This window comes from Brienomyrus brachyistius, chromosome 2 (genome assembly GCF_023856365.1).
Source record: "Brienomyrus brachyistius isolate T26 chromosome 2, BBRACH_0.4, whole genome shotgun sequence".
NCBI lineage: Eukaryota > Metazoa > Chordata > Actinopteri > Osteoglossiformes > Mormyridae > Brienomyrus > Brienomyrus brachyistius.
Window position 1 is genome coordinate 27,142,057 of NC_064534.1, and position 16,813 is coordinate 27,158,869.

At 38.0% G+C, this 16,813-nt stretch overlaps 1 protein-coding gene across 1 annotated transcript in view; it reads left to right on the forward strand.

The window, feature by feature from the left end:
* Positions 1–16,813, forward strand: part of riok2 (RIO kinase 2 (yeast)) — a 399,097-nt gene that overhangs the window by 109,968 nt on the left and 272,316 nt on the right. The gene's annotated exons all lie outside the window — the stretch shown is intronic.

The window sequence follows — 16,813 nt, forward strand, 5'->3', positions numbered from 1 at the left end:
GTGCTGTGATTAAACAGCTTTAAGTGAAGAAGAACTGCAACGTGGGAACCTGCTTCAAACCCTCGCAGCCAAAGTACCACTGACAGGTTTGGCAGAACATCTCACAGGTCTAGATGTTTCTAGAATCTGAGACAGTTCAAAGATGCGAGACTCACATGGAATGTTCTTTGTTGATTACATGAAATTTAAAATGGAAAATTAGTATAAATGCTGTAAAATGAACGACAAAGAATACACACACACACACACACTGTATATATATGTGTGTGTGTGTCTGAAGTTGATTAAACATGGTAATGTAACATTCTGGAGTAATTCTGAAATATTTCATGAAACGCTACAAAAGGTTTAATAAATTTATTACCTGTTTGCACATTCTGAAAAAAATGGTTTACACAGTAATTTGATAATGCCTATTTTTAGTTAACTGAGAACAGAATAGGGAAACATACTGTGTAGCTCTAATACTCATAGAAGGAGATTTGGGAATGTATACTGATACTTGTAAAGCATTGTCAGCTTACATAAAGACAATACTTCAAATTCTTTTTGACTTTACAATTATTTATCTGTCCATATGCAATGTCTGCTAAGCGAAATCCACCTATCTATAAACGTTATTTCCAGATATTTTTAAATAATTTGAAACATTTAAGGGAATTTATATGTAGGATAGATTTAGTCTGATTTATGGATATATTAAATTTTAGAACATGTGCATTTCAATTTTAGATATTTCAAAATGACTTAAAGAAATATTCCAGCGCATCAAATATAGCATAAATACTGTATTTTAAGAAGTTTCGTGTTAAGAATTCATTTGCCTCCAGATTTCAGTGCTTGCTCAGCAAACATGATACATAAACCCAGAGTAAAGGAAGAAAAAAACACTTAAAATAGACGCATTAATGGTGTAAATTCTGCTCTAATGCTTGATGCTAAGTGCCATACTGATCTACGCATGACTGAAGAGAATTTGAATACAGTTCCTGGAAGCTGGAAGGAAACAAATATGAACTATCCAATGACTCTCATTTTATAAGATATAGATGGAGTTAAATGAGTCTCCTTTGTTCATTTAAACAAATAATAACTGCAATTCGTAGTAGTTTTTCCCCTTCTATTCTGAATGAACATTTTGTGGGTTTGGCTGACAACACACTTCTCATTGTGTCATTTTAGCCTGGATGTTCCTCACCAATGGGCTGCTTTGCATTTAAATTGGATTTTTGCATACAGTGTGCAGACAACTTCCTTTTCATGTTCGTCAGGCAGACCAGTCAGCAGCAAAAAGCTCAGAGAATTTGGAAAAGGATATTTTCTGGGAATAATGTTATTCATTCATTTCTGACAGTTTAACTTTGTACAGAAACCCATTGAAAATGTGTTGCACAAATAGTTTTTTTTTTATCTTTACAGTTACATTCCTTTGTTTGCTTTTAGATTCTCTGTTATATTTAAAACGTACATTCATTTAATCTCACATCAACCCCGTACAGAAAGAAAAATAATGTGTTAAATCTATGTAGGCAAGCTAGAGGTGTGATGTGGATTCTCCAGTGACAAATCCCACTTAATGAAGTGCTCAGATATGCTACTGCTGACCTTTGCGAAAACATAAGTATACCAACCTGAATGTATATGGAAAACATCCACTGTCAGAGAAACAGTGTCTCATATGACAGTCAATGATATTGAAGAAAAACTTGGTAGCAACTTTTAGAAGCTGATAGTGTTTCACATGCTAAATGAAAATAAGCTAATGGCTTATAAGGAGCCTGACCTCAGCTATTCATGCTGCATATTTTTAAAGAGCAGAAAGGCTTATATAACTTGAACAAACAACCCAAGTGTGTGTAAATAGCTTTAATTCATAGATTGGTCTACTGCATGTATACCAACTTTAAAACTTAATCAAATCAGCATTATTTTATATCTATCCTATATTTGTCTGGATACATTAATTCTCTCATTAATTACGCCTGATTCAACTTTACCTTACTTTCAGATTTTCTGGATGTTCTGTATGTTGGAAGTGTTTCAAACATCTCTTCAGACATACATAGATGAACCATAATGGGATCTTCAAAATCCCTACTAGACTGTGGAACAGTGACAAAGATTTACCTCATCTTTTGGGCTACAAGCCCAGCAGGGCAAACACCTTAGCAGAGTGCCAGTATTAAAAGTCCCAAGTCTGCAAAATTACTCTTATTAATAATCTTTTAATCACATGCCACTAGTCAGCTAGTAAAATATGTGGAGGTCCAGGGTAGGTTTCAAGCTATATTGGACAACTACAGACCTACCCCTTCACTACTCTGTCTAAGTAGACCATTATAGTACATCATGTAGTACTCCTTGCACACAATCTACTTATGAATCATCTTCCAAATATCTTCGCTATCATCCAGCCCAGCCTTGAGGTGTGTGATGATCAGTGTAATGACACTAAGACTCAGTGAGTCATCAATGCAGTGTCTCTAGGACACCAAGTTCCTATTCTCTCATTCTCAGAATGATGTAATATACCTGTTTTTGTTGTTTTTATATTTGATTTGTTAAATATATTTTCATCTTACCTCATGAGCAAAATAGGTGATTTCCAAACATTTTTGCAATTTTAACAGACTTCCTTGCTTTCAGATGTTAGATGCTACTCGATAATCTCCAAGTGCACCCCTTTTGCCTTCTAAACTGCCTTAATTTTTTGTGACATAGATTCAGTTATATATTTGCTTCAATGAGCAATTGAACAGATGGACCTAATAAAGTGGTCAGTAAGTGTGTGTGTGTGTGTGTGTGTGTGTGTGTGTGTGTGTGTGTGTGTGTGTGTGTGTGTGTGGATTATGTTTATATTACATTGTGGGGACTAAATGTTCCCCACAATGTAACAAAAACCTGTTATTTTGACACCCTTGGGACCATTTTTCAGGTCCCCGCAAAGATCTGTGATTGCAATCAAAAAACAAAAAATGTCAAAAGTCTCGTACTTTGGTTACTTATGGTTAAGGTTAGGGCTGGGTATGGGTTAAGGTCGTCATGTTGGGATTAGAGTTTTCCCCATAGAAATGAATGGAGAGTCCCCACAAAGGTTAATTACAAACCTAATTCCCACAAAGATATGATTACAGGTCTCTCTCTCTCTCTCTCTCTCTCTCTTTCTCTGTGTGTGTGTGTGTGTGTGTGTATTCATTCCTGTTCTGGTCACTGGGACTGCCTCCTTAATTTGTTTTTTATTTCTCTATTTGGGTGGAGATTTTCTTATTGGGCGTGTGCAGTTCCACAATGGAAAAGAGCAGCAATTTTGTTATGTAAAAGGCCTATAGCTGTTCCAATCAAACAAAGGCCAAGCTGGTCAGAATCCCTGGTCCTTACATGACTTCTATCCATGCCAAAGTCTTATTAGCGATGTTCCGAAACGGAGTCCTTGTGGTTATTCCTTTTGGGGGATGACTAAAGAGCACTGTTCACATATAACTTATTTTCTTACTTTACAATTCCTCTGAGGACCTGTGAATATAAGTGTACAGAATGGAATTTACATAAGCATGATGGCAGGATGAAGTATTAATAACAAGACAGCAATAAAATGCATCAGTCATATGCTATTGATGTTGCTACTTTATATAATTATTATATCCTAATTGCAATTGATATAAATAGCAATTATGTAACCAAAATGATTAATTATTGTATGTGAATATAAATCAGCTTGGGATTTTTAACCCATATACAGAGTACAGAATAGTGTGAAGATTTTGATTAATTCATTTTAAATAATTTTTGTTTTAGTCATACGAAGTTGCCATGGTGTCATAAACTTCACAGTGACATGTCATAGATGCTAGATTTGAATCTGTATTCAAGATGTTCTTAGCCAAAGCATGTAAACACTGTATGTAGCTTAACCTCAGCACGGCAATTTTACAACCAGAAAATCTAGAGCAACCACGTTTGACAGCATGTAATCCGTAATGTGCCCTTAAGAAAGATATCAAAGATATTTCTAAATGAAAAATATATAAAAACCAAATGATTTGGATAGTAATTATCTAAATATGTTCACCTTTCTCTGCTTTTTATAACAATATGTGCTCTTTCAATATGTGATAAAAATGGGCAACATATTACATCACAAACACTATGTGGATAAAAGTATTGGGACATCTGGTGGCTAGGAACTTCTATGACATGTCTATGACATGTCAGTCTAAATCCATAGGCATTAATAAGGATTTGCCCCCCCCCCTTGTAACTATAACAGCTGCCACTCTTCTGGAAAGACTTTCCAGGCGATTCTGGAGTGTGTCTGTGGGAATTTCTGCCCATTCATCCAGAAGAGCATTTGTAAGGTCAGGCACTCATGGTGGACATGAAGACACTCTCCATTCTATCCCAAAGGTGTTCGAGGGGGTTGAGGTCAGGGCTCTGTGTGGGCCAGTCAAGTTCTACCACACCAAACTCACCTAACCCTGTCTTTAAGGACCTTGCTCTGTGCACTGGGGCAGAATCATGCTGTAACAGAAAAGGACCTTCACCAAACTGTTCCTACAAAGTTGGAAGCATAGAATTGTCCAAAATGCCCTGGTATTCCGAAGCATGACATGTTCCCTTCAACGGAACTAAGGGGCCTAACCCAACCCCTGAAAAACAACCCTATACCATTACCCCTCCTTCACCAAACTTTACAGTTGGCACAATGCAGTCAGGCAGGTACCATTCTCCTGGCACCTGCCAAACCCAGAGTCTTCCATCAGACTGCCAGACAGAGAAGCGTGGCTTGTCACTCCACAGAACACGTTTCCACTGCTCCAGAGTCCAGTGGCGGCATGGTTTACACCTCTCCATTGGACGCTTGGCATTGCGCTTGGTGATGTAAGGCTTGCATGCAGCTGGTTGGCCATGGAAGCCCATTCTATGAAGCTCCCGGCACACAGTATGTGTGCTAAGTGCCAAAGAAAGTTTAGAACTCTGCAGTTATTGAGTCAACAGAGCATTGGCGACTTTTACACACTATGACACCGCTATGCTAATTCATGTGATATCTCACTTCCACTGGCTCAGTGTCTGCTCTTCCTAAACAGTTCCACTTTGCAATAATACCACTTACAGTTACCAATAATACCGTGCAAAATCTAGCAGGGAAGAAATTTCACAAACTGATTTATTGTAAAGGTGGCATCCTATGACAGCACCACGACTCATTCTTTCACAAGTTTTTGTAAACCAGACTGCATGGTTAGGTTGGTTTTATACACTCGTGGCACTGGATCTGAATGAAACATCTGAATTCAATGATTAAGAGATGTGTCCCAATACTTTTGTTCATATAGTGTATAATAGGTAAACATTCACTTCTGTGCAAATAGGATCTTGTGTGTTCCACGTGTACATCAGAATAGGATATTTATATAACCATTATGAACGGCAAACAGAATTAATGCATAAGGCCATCTTGGGATGATCTTGTATTAGTGCTTTACCAGAATAACGAATTTGCTGCTGTCCTGGTCATGACCGCAATGAATGAGTCAACTTAGGGTTAATTTTAAACCCAATTATAGTCAAAGGTAACAAACAACTTTGCCGTCTGGAGGACAGCACCCTCAGCAATACAACTTGCTATCTATTGTTTTTTTAATTGGTCCAGGGGGAACACTGCCTCCTACTGGCCTGCCAACCACATTTTTTCTATAAAGATTACCACCCCCCCCCACCCCTACTTCCATCCAGAAACTATTCAGGCTAACATACTGAAAATTAAATATTTCAGTTAATGAGGAATCTGAGATATATTTAATGCCAGTCCTTCCACATGTGAGAAGTTCCTGTTTACTTAAAAAGTGAACATCCTACAATAATATATGAAAGGTGCTGACCTTGATGTCTGTGTTCATAGTTCTTACTGTCCTGTCTAGGAGAACTTATGAACAACATCCTGACTCATCAACCTGCATATGTTTAACAAGAAACAGTGGCTAGAGTGATGCTGACGCGAAAGTCTCAACAATGTCACTCTGCTTCAGAATATCCTCTTGCACATTTAGTGGTGCAGAGAAAGCAGGCAGTGCTCTACCGGCCGCCGTACGTCACGATCTGATGAGTCATCCTTCATTCATTTTCTCAAAGAGAGTTCTGCTACTTATGTTTTGGTGTAGGGTACATTCTCCTCCATTCAGCACCTTAGAGAGCAAGGCAAATAGCAACACATTCATTGCCATTCTGAGTAATCATGCTCGTCTTATACTGAGACATTTCTAACTTTATGGGAGCTGGACATTTCAAGATGACAATGTCCCCTTTTACAGAGCATAAATGGTCACCAAATGCTTTAATGAGCATGTGGACAATGAAAACTAATGAGTACGCCATTAATGTCCTAGCCTTACTACTTGTTCATGTCATAGTTTTGTCCACCTTCACCTTCAACAAAACACAAACATTTCTTGTGTAAGAATGGTGTTCTCCTAGGCCAAAATACATTTAAGCCGTCAATGGTATTGATACGTACAATTATTTTAGTACAAATGATTTAATTTACCTTGGCCAAACAGGAAGCGCGAAGAATAAAGTGTTTGCTGTTGTATAGCAAGCTGATTAGCAAGTTCAATAAACGGTTGAAGATGAAAACTGACAAGGTGGTACAGCCCCATACTAGGCATTCACAAATGAAATAGCTTAACCAGGTATGCTAAACAGTTAGCAGAATTCCCGGACCAGTAACTTCCATCTGAGCATGGAAATTATAATTCACTCGGATGAAGGTATTAGCCAAATTAAATAATAATACTTTAACAGCACCTATGTTGATTTTAATAAATATTAAAATTTTTGGCTTGCATATTTTGTTATGGAAGATTTGGTCAGTTATTAACAAGAGAATTATTCATTTTTAAATTCTGTTCCACTTAATGTGTTGCCAAAAGGCTAACAATATACAACAGGCTGGTTTTCAATTCAATTTCTCTTCTAACTGCTTTCAAAGAAATTATTTCCAAATTATTTCACCTTGGCGCTGTCACATGACCAATGTCCCATGCTCATTCAGGTATTAAAATCTATAGAATATGATCAAATCTCAGTTGATATTTTAGCATCAAACATACCAATGCTATTAATTGGCAATACATCATTTCAGTGAATAGGGTCTATACTGTTCTTTTTGTGATTCATTTCTGTAAACTGTTAAGCAACTCAGGCATATAAATAACCTACCAAAACAAGACTAGCATTTAAGCTACCCTTCCCTGTCAATTTTTCACTGTGATAGACTTCTTCCTTGATCAAAGGCTGAATGTGATATCCTGTAAATACCATGCTAAATATGTTTGCTTTGTTGTGATTCTGATTCTCAACTTCTGAAAGAGCAGAGTAGTTGAGCTTAGCTGTATGAGACATTCACTGCTGGGGTTCAAAAGCTTAAGCATTGTCAATAATACAGAACAGTCTTTCCCAATCCAGTCCCCGAGGACCCACAGCCGGTCCATGTTTTTGCTCCCTCTGAGCTCCCTGCCAGACAGTCCACATTTTTGCTCCCTCCCTGTTCCCTACCGAGAGCTGAGTTGGAGCAAAAACATGGACTGTCTGTGCGTCCCCGAGGACCGGATTAGGAAACACTGATATAGACCCATCTTCCAACTGCTTATCCGGTACAGGGTCAGAGTGAGCCTGGAGCCTATTCCAGGAAGCACAGGGCGCAAAGCACACACAAACAATCACACGCTATGGGCGATTTAGAGTAGCCAATTCAAATAACTGCATGTGTTTCTGCTGCAGAAAGAAACCTATAAACATTCGAACAGATCATACAAACAGAAAGGGATCAGATCCAATCCCCCAACCTTGGAGGTGCCCTACAGCACTGCTACCAATTCAGCCAACTTGCCACTCTGTCCTAATAATGTTTTATTACACAAGTAAAACTTTGCTATTAAAATGAGCAAATATGAAATTCCAGCAAGTGGATGGTGTTCTCTAAACTTTAATTAAAAATGAATAAAATAAGGTAAATCAGTAGAACATATTTGCCATATAAATGGTTTGTGACAGTTATAAAGTGATTCTTTGTGGAAAAATTTCTGCTGAATGAAAGGGAGGCTGCAACAAATAAACGACAAAGTCTGCAGTCAGTACTGTTTAACTTTTTGCAAAAATATATTTTATTGTGTATATTTCTAGAGTTATAAACACATTACAAAGCAATGAAGGGCTAAAACTGTTTTTCATACTGCCAGTGTGGAGTTTTAAGGAATGTTACTGACGTTTCTATCCATGAATTATGAAAGGAAATTTATAAACAGCGTGAAGCTGATAACAGAAGCTGCTGTCATGGGTAGTCAGAGCTTCGCAAATATTTCTGGAATTGACCTGCAAAAACTGAAATACTACTATTAAAAATTTACAAGAAGCCAAACTTAACACTTCAAGTGTTTTCAAGGCTTCTGCATTGATCGCTTCTCAGGCAGTGAAAACAGCTAGTATTCTCAGAGTTGCATCTGATGCCATTTTAAATCCTCAGACAGGATCTTCCATATTTGGCACATCATCCTGTGTTATTCCCAGCCATGTGTCCATACCTCCCAGGATAAGCTCCAGACTCCTGTGACCCTGCATAGGACAAGAAGGTATGGAAGGTGGATGGATGGATATAATGCACTATAATGGTCAGTATGAGAATTCTTATATTTAGTCATTTAATGTGTGTATATATATACGGGCATTATACTGTTAGTCATAATACTTCATAAGCCCCAATGAAGCTCTCATCTATAATGCAGAATAGATGCCTTCATAATGCCTTCAGTAAAAAAAAGTTAAGGATGCTTTGTACTGCATTATGAAGGTATCTATAATGCACTATAGATGAGAACTTCACAAAGCATTCATAATTCATAATAAACATGGCTATGTTGTGTTATGTGATTTTATACATATTTCTATTCATGCTTATAATGCTTTATGAATGCAATATAGTGTGTTTTGAATGTGTTCATAAGTTGTTATACACGTGGCATTCATAAAAAGTGCTACCATAATACATTTCTTGGAAAGTGTTCTAGCTACAAAACTCAAGGCAAAGGGCAATACCAAATGATAGCTAGGTGTATAATCCATCCATCCTACTTAACTATGTCACGAAATAAATAAATGAGAGTAATGATAATATGGCATGGTGTCGTATAGTGCTGATGCCTCACACCTCCACGTGTATGGAGTTTGCACGGTCTCTCTGCATGAAACAGGTTTCCTCTAGGTTCATACAATTCAGTTTACTGGTGCCTCCAAGTTGCCCATTGTGTGTGCCCTGTGAAAGACCAGCCTCCTGTCTAGGGTGTACCCTAGACTAGTTCTGTGACTCTGACCAGGCACATAGTTAGAAAGTGTTGGAATGTCTGATGGTAGCAAGTGGGAAGAATCTTCAGCTGTGCTTTTTAGTGTACCATGGTGTAATGCTCCAAAATCTTGTGCCATGGAAGGGCACAGTTATTCGTATTGTTCAATTTTGCCACCATCCTCTGTCTCCAGGGTCCATCCTGTGATGGAAATGGCCTTCTTGATGAGCGTGTTCAGAGTCTGACCTGTAATGGAACTAGCCTTCCTGATGAGTTTGTTCAGGGTCTATCCTGGGATGGAGCTGGCCTTCCTGATGAGTTTGTTCAGGGTCCACCCTGTGATGGAGCTGGCCTTCCTGATGAGTTTGTTCAGGGTCCACCCTGTGATGGAGCTGGCCTTCCTGATGAGTTTGTTCAGGGTCCACCCTGTGATGGAGCTGGCCTTCCTGATGAGTTTGTTCAGGGTCCACCCTGTGATGGAGCAGACCTTCCTGATGAGTTTGTTCAGGGTCCACCCTGTGATGGAGCTGGCCTTCCTGATGAGTTTGTTCAGGGTCCACCCTGTGATGGAGCTGGCCTTCCTGATGAGTTTGTTCAGGGTCCACCCTGTGATGGAGCAGACCTTCCTGATGAGTTTGTTCAGGGTCCACCCTGTGATGGAGCTGGCCTTCCTGATGAGTTTGTTCAGGGTCCACCCTATGATGGAGCTGACCTTCCTGATGAGTTTGTTCAGGGTCCACCCTGTGATGGAGCTGGCCTTCCTGATGAGTTTGCTCAGGGTCTATCCTGGGATGGAGATGGATATTTGTAGGCATGAGTAGGATGTACAGGTGTTCCTAATGAAGTGGCCAGTAAGTGTATTATACGTATTTTCATATCAAACTGCAGTGAGATATGAAGACTCTTAAATGCTTCATAGATAACTTCACTTGGTGCTGCAAATGCCCATATAGCAACTGTCTAAAATATATCTAACCATTAAAAAATACCCAGTTAGGACTAGGGCTGTACAACAGTCAACAATTTACCTGAATGTTAAGTCATGGGCATCTGGGAATAAATCAGTGTGTTCTGAGGAGTCAGAAAGCTCGCCTGAAATCACACCTGCAAGTCTAGGGATGGACAGCAATGCTACTAACTAATGATGCCAAAGATGTGCATTATAAGCATAATATTTGTACATATCTGCATTTCTTTGTATATCTTTATACTTACCATATCTTTAAAAGGCTGAATAACATTATAGTGGAACAGACACATTGGTACTGCAGTACCAGCTTTGAATTTTCATGAGCTACCTGACCTAATGACAAAGTGTTGAAGGATTATATAATATGTGCTGTTAAATTTATGTTCATGCATTCAGAGGCACTGACCCCACATAATTAAGTAAATAAACATAGAGGGATTCTGGATTTTCAAATGAAAAATTACTATAAATTTTCTTTTATTTTAACTAGTTTCTGATAGGTTATTGTGTAGCATGTAAATAATAAAGTAAACAATACATTATTATTATTTACGCAATTAAATAAATAATCGACAAAATTCAGACCATGAAAAATCTTCAGCCGAAGCATGAGCTCATACAATGTTTCAAAGCTCGTTTAAACTGTCAATTGTGGAAGAACGCGTGAATGCAGACCTCAACGTGGAGCTTTCCCGACCCCTAGTGGTGGACAGTACAACAACTGAAGGGTTTTTCAGAAGTAAGATAATCTACATAATATTATGCTAAGAATTTTGAAAGATCCCTCGTTGGTGCATGGATAGATCTATGGTTAATTTCCTGGTTTATGCGTTAAGAGAACACTAGATAAGCTGTTATGGATGGAAATACAATACTATTATTGTTTTTTTATACATTTTTGAAAGTTATACGTACCATACATTTAATTTCCAGCTGAAGATAATAATTTATCTATCACCATAGTCTCACATCTAGAGTAAGGAGGGTTAATTTACACTTATGTAGTTACATGGTCAACAGTGCCGGTAGTGCATTGAGTGTACATATGAAGTTAGGTAATGCGATGCATGAAAGTGTGGTCTATCCAGTGGGCCTTCAGGCTTCAGTCTGGTTTAAATGATATGAGAAATGGATCGACGGAGGGAGGAGTTTTCCGTGATCCTATTCAAAGTTTACACAGTCACAAGCTCAGTAAATCTGTTTCAACAGATGTAATCCTTGTTTAAACACCATATACTGTGTCAATCAATGTGTCATTTATATTTTTATGTACATAAAAAACACTATGGTGGGATTGAAGCTGAGGTAGAGTTTACTCTATATAAATTGCCCATTTAAATCATGAAACAGCCACTATCACTATCTAAAGATTAATGTTATGTATGGCCACCCCCAAGAAGGTGTTTCATTAGTGTCTGCTTCACATCTCAAATGCAAATCGAGGTGACTTATTATCCAGATAATTCCTTCAGTATAATGCAATTAACATGTGAGGCAGAGTGAAAACCCAATACACCCCATGGCCCTGGAGGACTGAAGCTGGCCGACACTGCTGTAGTAGATGCAGAGAGTCCTCCATCAAACCACTAATTACTTCTGCTTGCTTGAGGTTTTCAGTTGAGTCGGGCATTTGATGTAAACAAATAAGCTTTTCATTACCTATTTAGCCGAGGTTTGAGCAGAACTGTTGCCTCTGTTCTGTGTGTGGGGATTTTGCATGACCACCATGTGATAAAAACCTGTTATTTTGAGCTTGTGAAGACATTCTTTCAGTCCCCACAAGGGGAAACTCAGTTTTATTAGATTTTAAAAAATCTGTAAATGCAATCAAAAAACTAAAGCAGCTTGAAGTCGTGTATTTTGTTTGCTCATTTATGATTACGGTTGTCATACAATATAGATGCATAATTAATTGTGTGTGTGTGTATGTGTGTAAAGTAATGTAAATACAGTGGTACCTCGGTATACGTCCGTTAATCCAGATCCTTGGACTTATACCAAACAGGACGCACACCAAATGAATGTTTTCCATAAGAAATAAAGGGAGAATGATTTATGCGTTCCTATGAAAAAAGTCCTATTGTTACTGGCATATTATACGTTGATGGGGTTGTACAAAATAGTTTAAACAGTGCTTAATACTAAAATACATAAATATGCAATGAATGCAAAGGGAGTTATAGCGCGGGTTATTCAATGAACAGTAGCAGCTGGCGTACTGACGCTCGTGGGCAGTCGTGGCTTTGCAGCGCGCGGTGTCGTGACTCATTTTGACCCGTATAAGTTCTAGCACGCGAGTCGTATTCCAAACAAAGGTCGTATACCAAGCAAACTTTTTTGCGTTCAAACAGGACGTTTACCAAGTTGTACTTATTCTGAGGTACCATGTACTGCACAAATAATTCGTTCAAATAACATGTTTACGGAAGGCGGACCAATACACAGCTGCGCATACGCTTGTTAGCGGGCTGGTCGCTCGAAAGCCCCCAAAACACGGAAAACAACCACAAAACATCCCCCCCAAAAAACTATTTACTTTAAAACTATATACAATTAACATTAAAAGACTAACAGTCAAAAACAATACAGTAATTTCCAAAGTGTGATTTTTTTATTATACTGTACATTATTTTTACATGCCTGAATTTTTTATGTAAATTTCGTGATGTCATGCGTTGTATGGCGATAAATGTCTTTGTTTGTTTGTTTGTAGGTATGGAGAATATAACACTTGAATAGGAGTTACTTAATAATTTATGCTGTTAATGAAGTACTGTAATTTTATGTATAGATATGTGACTGTTAAAAACCATCACAAACAATTCAGTCACTGAAATTACCGCTATAACAGAACGTTCTGTCTCTCTCTATTTTTTTTCTTTTTTCAGATATTCGACCTCTGGATAGATATAGTAAAGACATACATCTACAACAAGTTTGTTATACATTCCACAACTGTTCTTGGGCATAATGTACACTTCTTCTTGTTTCGGTGGTTCTTTGGGGTGCTTTCAATTGGCCCTTTTGGGGGATGTTTGTGTTCGCAGCCCGAAACACGGTTTGCAAACTGGTGCAATATCTTTTCAAACATCTGGCTCGTAACCCGATTTGTTCCTGAACAGGACTGTTCATAGGTCAAGGTACCACTGTATTTTGATATTGTGGGGACCATTTTTCAGGTGAATGCAATCAAAAAACCTAAAAATGCCACAAATCTCATATTTTGTTTGGTTACTTATGGTATAATGTTATGGCTGGGTAGGGGTTAAGGTCGTCATGTTGGGATTAGAGTTTTGTGTGTGTGTGTGTGTGTGAGTGTGTGTGTGTGTGTGTGTGAGTGCGCGCTCTATGATGGACTGGCATCGAGAATGTACTATTGCCCATAGGTGACTCTAGACGTTTCTACCAGTGGGTGCAAGAGGAAAAAAACCCAACCAGCCATTCATCCACATAAATGAATTTGAAAAAAACATATTAGTACATACATTTAAAATAAAGTATTATTACCACATTGATATGGCTATCACAAGCCACATTTTCAAATGTAACTGTACACTATAATTAAATTTTATTGTACATAATATGTTCTAATAGCATTTCCATCTGAAGAATATGGGGGGCAATTGCCTGCCTGGTAAAATCGCCTCTCACCCTGCCTTTTTCCCCATGCAGCCAAGCCCTGGAGACCCTGTCCAGGACAAGCAGCTTGGAAAATGCATGAGTGGATGAGAATATTGTACCTTTATATTGGGAGAAAGGAAAAAAAAAAAAGGTTTTCTCTTATGTGGAGAAATCTAATGGGTGTGTTACGTCAATGAGCAGGTGTATATCCTGTAATCTTATAAATGTACATGGAGCTCGTACAGTCATGAAAGTCATAAATTCATTAAATTACTAATGTAATTATGTTTTCTCACCGTGTAAAATGTTCTGGTGATGCACTTTCAAAAATTACTAGTAGCGGACAGACAGGACTGATGCCTCGGCTTGATGCCCAGTAGTATCTGAGTGATATCTGGAGTAACCATCAGGCAGATTACGTAGATTAACTCTGGCCCATAGCCCTTTGAAAAGCGTGATCACTTTTATGAAATTTAGGTAAGAGGATAGTTTATGGCCTGTATTTACCCTCATCTCAGGAAAACTATGCCGAATAATCAGGTGCAGACATACTACAAGGAAAATGTAGACAGCTGCCTGGGGCCCCCAAAGTCTAGGGGCCCCATGAAGACAGAATTTCTGGAAGTTACATTTATGGATATAAGATAATATAATCATTTAAGTTATATCAACATATCTGTTATTTCCATTTTTAACAGCAGTTTTCGGGGCAGATGCCATTGCCCCTCTGCTGGCTGTAATGGACTATTCCTACGTTGAGACTTTTCGCTGCCCAGCTTTCATTTCCTGTCTATGCGCAAAGTATCTTAATAGAAGAAAACGGTGCGAAGATACAAGACTAACATTACATCTCCCGTGTCTTTGATACTGTCCCGCTAGATACACATCGTTATGACAAACACAAGCCACATTTTCAGGTGAAACTTTTCAGTATAATTTAATTTTATTGAACTTAATATGTTCTAACATCATTTTCGTATGACCATTAGGGGGTGCAATTGTACCCACAGTATAACGTCTATGGCAAAATCACAATTCTGTTTCGGTGTGAAATGACAGTATAGTGACTTGTCTTGACTATACGTGACTATCAGAGGGGCATTTTTTCCTCATCTAAATAGATCTGAGGTGTGAGAATGTAAAAATGGCTTCTGACATTGTGATGCCACTGTAAAAACCTCGCTAAGCAAGTTAAAAAAAGTACAAGCACCTCTGCGTGAAATTGTGTATCGCAGGTATCACTTTCCACTAGGTAGGAGCATTTGCAAAATGGAAGGACAATACAGTAGTTTGATAAGCACTGGGTATGAAAGAAACTTTAAGGTGACTTTCAGGTTTATTTTTATTCTTAAATTTTGATATCGTTTTGTTCAGAAAGTTTTACATTTGCGCTACTACGTTAAGAAAAAAAATCTGAAAACCGAGTGGAAGCCTTCAGAAAGAGGCTTGGCAAGGTACATGCCAAAAATGCATCCAGACTGGAAAGGCCAGGTCGCTGGTGGCATGTGATTCATCTGCTGACTTCCAAAGGCGAGGACGCCAAGATGTTTACAGACAGAGTTGTATCTGGGGCACCATATAAATGCCTTCAAATTATAGCAAATTGCTGAAGGATATCAAGGAAGTCCACAATTATACCAGCAGTCAAGACCACATGTGCCAGTGGGAATTTCACTAAACATGTACTTTAAACTGTACTTATTTGAATATATATCATGCCTTTTAATGTTTTTTTAATTGCATACAAAGTTTCAGTTTCAGTCTTTACGTTTTTTCTGGATTATCTCATGAGGAAACCTGCAGGTTTTGGCTGTGGTGTAAAGCAAAGACGTGAAGAATGGTTTTTGAAGTCCTTGTTCTGTTTCATACAATACTGAGTGCCCATATCTGCATTAGACTTATTATTAGCTTAAATATGTCAGCGATCTTGCATACTTTTCACTAGAAGCCTTAAAATGCTCCCTAAGTCTTCCGAATTGTTAGTAATGGCTTGGCAAAATGAGCGTGTGAAAGAGCATTCATTACTTCACAGAGATGTTACCTGTTTTGCCCTTTTTTAAAAAATCCAGATTCGGGTATTTTGGTCTGCCCTTCACTGTACCAAAATAAAGTCACAAGAAAATGACTTAGAGCATAGCTTACCACTTACAGTGCTCACAGAATGTCTTGGGACTCCTACTTAATTCAGTAAAGACATTTTAAATGTATTGATTTTATAACAAATATCATTATTTTATTCAATCATTTACAAAATAATTATCACATTAGAAAAAAACAGTTTTGAGTAAAAATGTACTTCCGGTACTGATAAATTGAAACTCAAATTATAGTTCCAAGAGAGCTGTTAAAATGATCATTGACAAGCAGTCTCACTGGGTAGTTTTTGATTAGTAACACCTTTGCAATAACTTAAAACCCCAGACATTTGTCTTTAGTATTCCTTTGGGAGCCAATGACTACAATTTCAATTAATAGCAAAATAGCAAGAACAGAACTGTGTGAGTCAGTCAAAAATGATGACACTTAATAAATAGAAAAGATCTGTATAAAAGATATGTGCTGATATGTTTAACATTAATTGTCAGATGATTCTTGTTATGAAACCAACCCAATTTGCAACATTATTACAGAATTATGCAATCACAAGACTTTCTGTGAGCACTGAATTTAGAATGAATTACATTTTACTTAAATATTGGGGTTCCCTATGCTAAGTGTTCATTCAAAAGATTGTGTAAAAAAATAGAATTCACAATATAGCATATTATTCCAGTAATAATGTACAGTGGTACCTCAGCTCACGAAATTAATTCGCCCTGTCACGCCCCCCTCGTCCGATCCTCCTGTGTGCCACGCCCCCTCATTATCCTCGTGTGAAATCCCGATT